Source organism: Orcinus orca, chromosome 20 (assembly GCF_937001465.1).
Source record: "Orcinus orca chromosome 20, mOrcOrc1.1, whole genome shotgun sequence".
Taxonomy (NCBI): Eukaryota; Metazoa; Chordata; class Mammalia; order Artiodactyla; family Delphinidae; genus Orcinus; species Orcinus orca.
In genome coordinates this window covers 54,680,249-54,688,767 of record NC_064578.1, presented here as the reverse complement: position 1 = coordinate 54,688,767, position 8,519 = coordinate 54,680,249, and the positions used below count along the sequence as shown (strand labels likewise).

At 37.4% G+C, this 8,519-nt stretch overlaps 1 long non-coding RNA gene across 1 annotated transcript; it reads right to left on the bottom strand.

Moving 5' to 3' along the window:
- Positions 1–531: 531 nt before the first annotated feature.
- On the bottom strand, positions 532–8,519 carry LOC125962719 (uncharacterized). The gene is made up of 2 exons (XR_007474360.1): positions 5,666–8,519; positions 532–2,215 (listed from the first exon to the last, which is right to left on the bottom strand). It is a non-coding gene; the product is annotated as an uncharacterized LOC125962719 (long non-coding RNA).

The following is an 8,519-nucleotide window of genomic DNA, read 5'->3' as shown; positions in this document are numbered from 1 at the left end:
GGAGTTACAATCCAGAATACATAAAAAACTCCTACAACATAAAACATTGTGTTTATGTTGCAACTCCTAGCAACATTAAGAAACAAATAACACAATGTATGGGCAAAGGATTAAATAGACATTAATCCAAATAAGATACACTTATGGACAACAGAAATGTGAAAGATACTAAAAATCAGTAATCATTTGAGAAATAAAAAAGAAAACAACAATGAGGTGTCACCTTACACCCAACTTGCATATATATATATATATATATATATATATATGCAAGGATGTGGAGAAATCGGAATCCTTATGCACTAAGGAAATATAAAATGTCACAATCGCTATAAAACACAATATGGAGGTTTCTCAAAAAATTAAAAATAGAATTTCCCTCACACAACAATAATATAAATTCATCAGTAAATAGATGTGAAATTAAGACTATTTCTATAACTACTCACCAAGACAGAATAAAACAAACATTGATCATTAACTAAGAAGAGAAATAAAGTAGGTAAGCCGCAAACACAGTAGGGGTAATAATTAAAAGACAAAGACATGCATAATTTTATTGGCAGTGGACATATGGGACATTCAAATTTGAATGCAACACCACACTGTCTTAAGTGTACTGAGTTGAAAATTGCCATGTACATTCATGAAATATAGGTAAAGACAAAAATACAATTAACTAACTTGGGAGAACCTATCATTTAAAAAAAAAGCAAATAGTTATGGAATTGCTAAACAAGAATAAGAGAAAATTTTACTCTCAATTTCTGAAAAATCATGTATATACTATTAAAATATAATCCTTCTAAATACTATAATTTCGAAATGGTTTATGCACGCATAAAGCAACCATTCTGAATCACTGGCATGTGTTGCAAGGCAGGAGAATTTCACAGAAAATGCATTACAATGAATCATTTAAAAATCTCTAATGGAAAATTTGAATGAATTATTTAAATAACAGCAGAGAAATTTGTCATGTTATTATTACTGCTATACATACACAAATTATCAAGGCTGTAACCCATACTTTAGAAGAAAAATAAAACCTTATTTAAAAATAAAAGAACATGAAAGTTGTAAAATCTGCAGAGAATCATCGATATATAAAATAATAGTTGTGATCACATCATACCATGATTCAGATACACACTGAGGAAAGTAAATGAATAAGATGACTACTTTTTGGTTGGAGAAATGAACCACAGATTTTCACAAATACAGGGTGCCTTCTAATTATCTAAGGCCCTTCTTACCAAAGACGTTTTCACCTGAGCATGTTATACTAGATCTTTTGACTCTAAAATCATGTATGATTTTGACACAGAACTAACGAGAAAGTGAAAAAATACAGGACGCAGCAAGCATAACGCCATATTAAATAAGGCAGACTTATAAACTTACAGTTATTAGGAAATTAAACAACAATTGGGACTTTAAAATATGGTAGCCTATGTTCCAAGCGCTGCTATGGAATGAACATATTCAAGACTTCTATGAGATAAATAAACATATTAAGTTATTCTACCATTGATGGATTGGGCAAGTACACTTAAAATGTCTCACGTTAGTTCATAGAAAGTAAAAATGTCTCATGTTAGTTCATTGGAAGTAAAATGGAGGATTACATTCTCTAATTCTGGGGAGATGCTTGATGCTCTGATGAAATGACTGAGTCTGAACTTTGTAGGGTCATGTTTGAAGTTTCCATTGGATTGGGTATTCCAAGAATTTTGTCACCTAATCCCAATATCTCCATGACTCTCCTCACACAGTTCTGACTTGAGGCAGAAACAGAACTTAACATAGAGTTACTCAGAAATGTAAACAGTTTTCCCTAGAACCTCCAAAGCAACCGAACAGCAGTCAGGTCATGAGGGTCATCACAGGCCAAGAGGAGGATTTTGGCTCTCACTGTGAAGGTGAGGGATAATCACTGGGGCTGAAGACGAATACATGGAGGATTTAAGAGCCTAAGATGGGGGCAGGAGATGCCCCTCTATGACAGCAACAGAAATAAATCTAGGCTTCGCAAAAATCATTTCCATTGAAGCATGCCTTCCCAAGCCATATTATAAGATATGACTTCCTCTGCGATCTTTGGACCTCTCACCTGTGTCATCTGCTTCATCCATTCGCACGTACCTGGTTATACAGCTACTGTCTCCATTCCCTTCACATCTCAGGGATTCTTCTTTTACTCCAAAAAGAGGACCTGTTAATTAGAAAAATGAACATAAGTTTTCCTGGAGATCCTACAGTTTCCAATCCAGTATTGAGCTTAGATGAGAAGAGAAGGTATTGTAGAATGTTAAAATATTCTAGAAATGGACTTCCCCAATTACCGGTCTTTTGAAAGCTCCTTTATTGTAGTAGACAACAGTTAAAAAATCAGATCCTGAGATTCTGACCAAGAACTATTAAGTAAAAAATAAAGGGTAAAAGTCTGATTTTAAGATGTGGGCAGCACTATCTTATAGCACTGAACTTACAGAATTACCACTAATCTAGTGAAGGATGAAGATTACCTCAAGAAAGAAGGTTGGAATTACGATGAATCATCATGCAGCCTTTCTGTCTATACCCACAAACTCCCATTTTTTACTTGAAAGCAGGGATCTGAAACTCTATTGTAGGACACAGAAGATTCCAGGAGACTTTCTACAAACGAAGGAACCAAAACCCTGTGGACGGATAAGGAATTCTGGAAGGAAGTTATCCACACCCAAGGAGACCAGGTTCCTATAGTTCTCTAACATCACATTCTTATGAACAAGATCAGGCATTCCCACTCATCCTGAGAAAATTCTATGGCCACATTTGTGAATGTCAACAGTCCCTGAGATTAAAGAGTACATTTGCCAAGTGGCGATGGGAAGAGTTCATTATTTGACCCAAGATGAAAACAGCAAGTTAAGAGAACTGGTTTGATTTAGGACAGTGTCTTGAATTATGCAATAAAATAATTTTTTTTACACAGAAATGTTCTGTATCGTATTTCTAACTCCAAGAAAAGAGGATGACATATGATTCATGACACCACTATAGAGACCATTATTATCTTGAAGAGAAATTATAAAATGATGGCATCAACACAGGCATATGCATTTTTGAATGTTGTACTTCCATTACACAGGATAAACTGTATATATTTCTCAGGTGGAAAAATCATAATGAGTTAGAAGTAAAACTGTCATATTTTAATATGTAAGAAAGCAAACTGGGGATAATGTAAAAATGCAGATTTTTGACTCAAGAGCTCTGGAGTGGAGCCTGAGTTCCACATTTTTAACAAGCTCACTTTTAACTAGTAATGCCAATGTCTCTGGTCCATGTACCACATATTTTGATACCATAACAGTAGAACAGCATGGTAACAATCTATGGTTAACTTTGAACTTAAAGTGTTTAATGGATTTTGCAGGTCTAATAGAATAGTAAGCATACCAGCAACAATTCTTTCTCAATATTTATGATATATAATATAGCTTTCTACCTTTTTTAACATATTATTGAATGCACCACATAAATAATTGAAGAAACATAATGTTACTCTTCCTTTTTTTGAGAATATTTTGTCAAACATCCATAAAATGGTAGAGCTTGGGTTTCACTCCAGTTTACTTGAACTAGAATTCATCTAAAAAGAACATAGACAAATACACAGACAATCCTACTCAAAGTTTATAGCAGTTTCCATAACTGGGAAGAGCAACAGAAACAGTAAAAAAGGATCAGACAATGTTAACATATCGTGCACACAGTTATACATAAAAAGAGCAACTTTGTACATATTTAAAGTGATAGAGTATGTGGAGTCCAAACTACAACACAAATGAATATGTCTACACAACAGAAACAGACTCACAGACACAGAGAACAGACTTGTGGTTGCCAAGGGGGAGGGGATTTGGGGGAGGGAGTTTGGGATTAGCAGATGCAAACTAGTATATATAGGAAGGATAAACAACAAGGTCCTACTGTATAGCACAGGGAACTGCATTCAATATCCTGTGATAAATCATAATGGAAAAGAATATGAACAAGAATATATATATCTATAAATGAGTCACTTTGCTATACTGCAGAAATTAACACAATATTGTAAATCAACTATACTTCAATAAAATTTAAAAACATAAACGTGACAGAGAAGAAAGTATACATGTCAACGAAATCAAAATTTTTACTTAGATAAATCTTATAAATCTGTGGAGGATAATCTTTGTATTTTAAAAATACACTAGGGTGCAAACATACATAGTGATATAAAATAAATTAGAGCTATTGGTTTAAATCTTTTCATTCCTTTAAGATCTTTATAGTTTATGCTGAGCTATATATTAGAAATTTGACACCATTAATGTAATATGATGCTTGGAAACTTTCTGGAGAATGCAAAGGAGTGATTAAAAAAAAAAAGAGTATGTCGGCAACATGAGTGTGGAGTATAATGGAAACTGACAAAACCTTGACTGATGAAAAGGCTTGAAGAAAACCTTCACTTAAGGGCTTCCCTGCTGGCACAGTGGTTGAGAGTTCGCCTGCCAATGCAGGGGACACGGGTTCGTGCCCTGGTCCGAGAAGATCCCACATGCCGCGGAGCAGCTGGGCTCATGAGTCATGGCCACTGAGCCTGGGCGTCTAGAGCCGGCGCGTCCAGAACCTGTGCTCCGTAACGGGAGAGGCCACAACAGTGAGAGGCCTGTGTATCGCAAGAAAAAAAAAAAAAAAAAAAAAACCTTCACTTACAAAACCCAGTATCTCTAATAAGTAAAGTTGAATTTTTATATTTCAAAGCCAACTGCAAACAAAGAGAAACTAAAAAGAAATGGAGTTTCTACATTAACTGGAATGGTTTATACATTTCCCTCATTAAATCTTTCCAAGACTGTTATTAAGGCTAAAAAAATTTTGAACTTCATAGTGCAGGAAATTGGCAGAAAGTACCTGAATCAGTGAACCTCAGGTGTAATGGGATAAATTGGTATCAGGTGACTGAAGCACGCAGCAGGACACATTATCACTGCTTAGGTATTTTGGGCAAAAATAAGGAAATCAGAATCTACCAGGGGAAAATATGAGTTTTATGCAAATTCCAATCCATATATACCTCCCTTGTTCCGTATCCCTAACAGTGCATTTAAATAGTAAGTTTTTCTTACAAATAGTCTAATGTTTTCTTCAGAACTTTGAGGAATTCTGGACCACTAAAGTCAACCTGTTTATATGTGCATTTCCTTAATCCTGTTCTAAAGAGCTGATGTTGCATCCATATATCAACTAAACACTTCACTCTTCTCTTCTTCACTAAGATCCCCAGATCCAGCCCCACCCCAGTGGGAAGCTTGGCTATCAATGCCTTCCCGTGTTGATCTCTCACAAAGAGCTCTCAGTAGCTGAAAGTCATTAATTCTTGGTGAGAATTCTTCAGGCTCTGCAGGGAGCCTTGATGCAGACACCTGAGAAAAGGCTCTGGGACATGAGGGAGAAGTATTCTAAAGCACTGATTTTGACTATAATAAAAGGAAAAAAAATTAAGTAGTTGAAAATGACCACACTAGGCAACATCAGAAGTAGAGAATTAAAGGTTTGTAAGTTCTTAGCCCATGATATTTCAGGAGGAAAAGCAGACACAGCCTCTGATATAGGACTGGATATTTACCTGAGAAACTGCCGTTTCCTCCTTTCTCCTCCTGTGCTGGGTCCTTTTCTCATCAATATTATGTTGAGGAATCACACCAGCATCTTGAGAATATGCCGTCAACGGTGTCAGCACAGCTCCTTCACCTGCTCCCAGCACAGCCACAGGCAGAAGGACCTTGAAATGCTGAAAAAGCCAACCTCTCCTGTCCTTTGTCTCGGGAGAGACTGGGGAACAATCAGCTCCTACAAGGAAAACAAACTGAGGTTTTTCTTTGTTGTCTACACGTGTTCTCTCCTCATACAGACAACCAAAAATTCTTCTAACACAGAATATGTGGGCTGCACTGACATTCCCCTTCCAACCCCACGTACAGGCGACCCCGCTGCCTCTCCCAGGACTGAAGCTTTGTCTGAACTCTCACAAATGTAGCCGGGAGCCGACGTATTTCACCCAGGCGTCACCTTAGAATCACCTGGAGCACGTAATACAAACAACGCTGACGCTCCCACAGCACCAATAGCCAGACGCTGTGGGGAGGGCACAGGTGATGTGATTTATTGATATTGGTCATGTGATTCCGCTGGGAAACCAGATAAGAATCACTTAGCTAAACGTTTTCTCTGAAGCTTTAAAGTGAATGCAAATCTTTTGGGGCTCAGCTCCCCAATCTAAGAAGTTATGAATCAGCAGGTTTGAGGTGAACCCATGAAATGACATGTTTAACAAGTTCTCTGTTGGTGCTGATGTTACTACCTACAAGACCTGTTTTCCATAGCACTGAGCTATAGAGATATCACACACAGCACACCTGAGACCTCTGAGTAGGGTGAGCAATTTGGGGCTGTAATTTCTAGAAGCACTGGCTCTGTCAGCCTGATATCCTGGGGATGGGGCCTTTTTTGTTATGGGCATGGCCCTGTCATAGCCTAGTTCATATGCCCTTGGGGAAGGGGAGGTGATTGACAGGAATCACACAATGACATTGGGATTGTGTGAGACTTTGCTCTCAGAATTCTCTCAAAAGTTACCCTGAGTCCTTAGGTCCTTTCACCCCCTCCTCTCCCTGGGGCCACATGCATTCACAAAATGATTTGCAGCGACCTCCTATCTGTAGGTGAGAGAGCCTCCGTCTTCAGAGAGGAGGTGCATGAAGGTGTTTACATCATAGCTTTCTTTGAAAATAAACCAAAGGCAGCAATGGAGGATGGATTAAAATGTATGTTGGAAAGGGACAAAAGCCTTTGGAAATGATGTCATAAATGTGTATTTGATGATACACAAAGGAAGTAATGATCAATATTAAGTAATAATGCACATTATAACTGAATTAACAGATGATTTTTTTTGGTGTTTTTGCCCTATTGTATGTGTGTTTCTATGTTCTAAGAATTGTATGGCTATAGTTTGTTCTCTCCCCACTCCTTACATAATACTTATATTTTATCACATCTATAAAGTGCATTAATTGAGATAAAAATAAAACAAGGGAAACATGTCCATTTTCTAAATATTATTTGAGAGCATTAAATATTTTGAAATATCCTATTAAGTGTGCATGCACCCATACCAATGTATTTTTTTTTTTAAGTTTAAAGATTTTTTTTTTTTTTTTTTTTTTGCTGTACGCGGGCCTCTCATTGTTGTGGCCTCTCCGTTGCGGAGCACAGGCTCCAGACGCGCAGGCTCAGCGGCCATGGCTCACGGGGCCAGCCGCTCCGCGGCATGTGGGATCCTCCCAGACTGGGGCACGAACCCACGTCCCCTAGCATCGGCAGGCGGACTCTCAACCACTGCGCCACCAGGGAAGCCCTATGAGCTACTCTTACTGGCAGCCTTGGGATTTGCATCTTGAATTCTTTTACTTGCAAAAATGCCAAATTAGCTTCTGAATATTATAGGAAAAAAATGCCTTTTTACAGATCTCAAATTACATGCAATTTTACCCCAGAAATCACGTATTTTAAAATTTTCAACGCTCACCTGATGTCTTTAAAAAATTAGCAAAAACATGTTTTGTGCTCTCTTTCAGCCACTCTAGATCTTACTGGCCACTTCCAAATGAAAATGTTTAAATGTGCTAATGTGCATTCGTAACATCACATTTCAAATGAGTGCAATCTCTTCAAAGATTAAATAGAAGACGTTCATATTTAGGACCCCTCAAATCTTTACTCTCTGAATCTGAAATACCCTTCAGCCTAACACCACACTGTTCACTCTTTTCTGGGATTTTTTTTCTTGAATGACCATCTTGGATGCTGTTTATGTCATGTAGCGTTTCCTACAGTTCCATGCATACTTTATTTCTGGGAAAATTATTATTCCAGATTGATAGTTACATACACAAACACTTCTCCGTAAGTCTCAACTCCTGCTTAATACTGCCTAGACTCTGAAGCTCTCTTACAAGCATTAATAAAATTTCATTTACATAAGTATTTATATGATAATTGCACAATAATGTATTTAAAATTGTATTGCTTCTTTAGGAGCACAAACTAAACTGTTTTGTTTACCACCCTTGTAAGTGACTGTTTAATAATTGTACTTAGGACTCAAAGAGGGATGAATAAACAGCTGAACAAAGTGCAAATACAAGCAATTTACATATGTCTCATAAGATTAGGTGATTATTTAATCTTTATACAAGAAAAGAAGAGCCTGGATACTCTGAGGTCATGACTCATGAGAATATAGGGGCTTACGGTTGGGAAACATGCAGTAATGAGTGCAGCAGAGTTCACCAGCCACCTGCTGCGATTGTTAAAAAGAGCGAAAGAAATGTGAAAGATTGAAGAGAGAGTGTACAAAGACACAGAAGTGCTCACCAGGACAAGGATACTTCGGGTGGCTCTAGATTCAGGGGAGGATC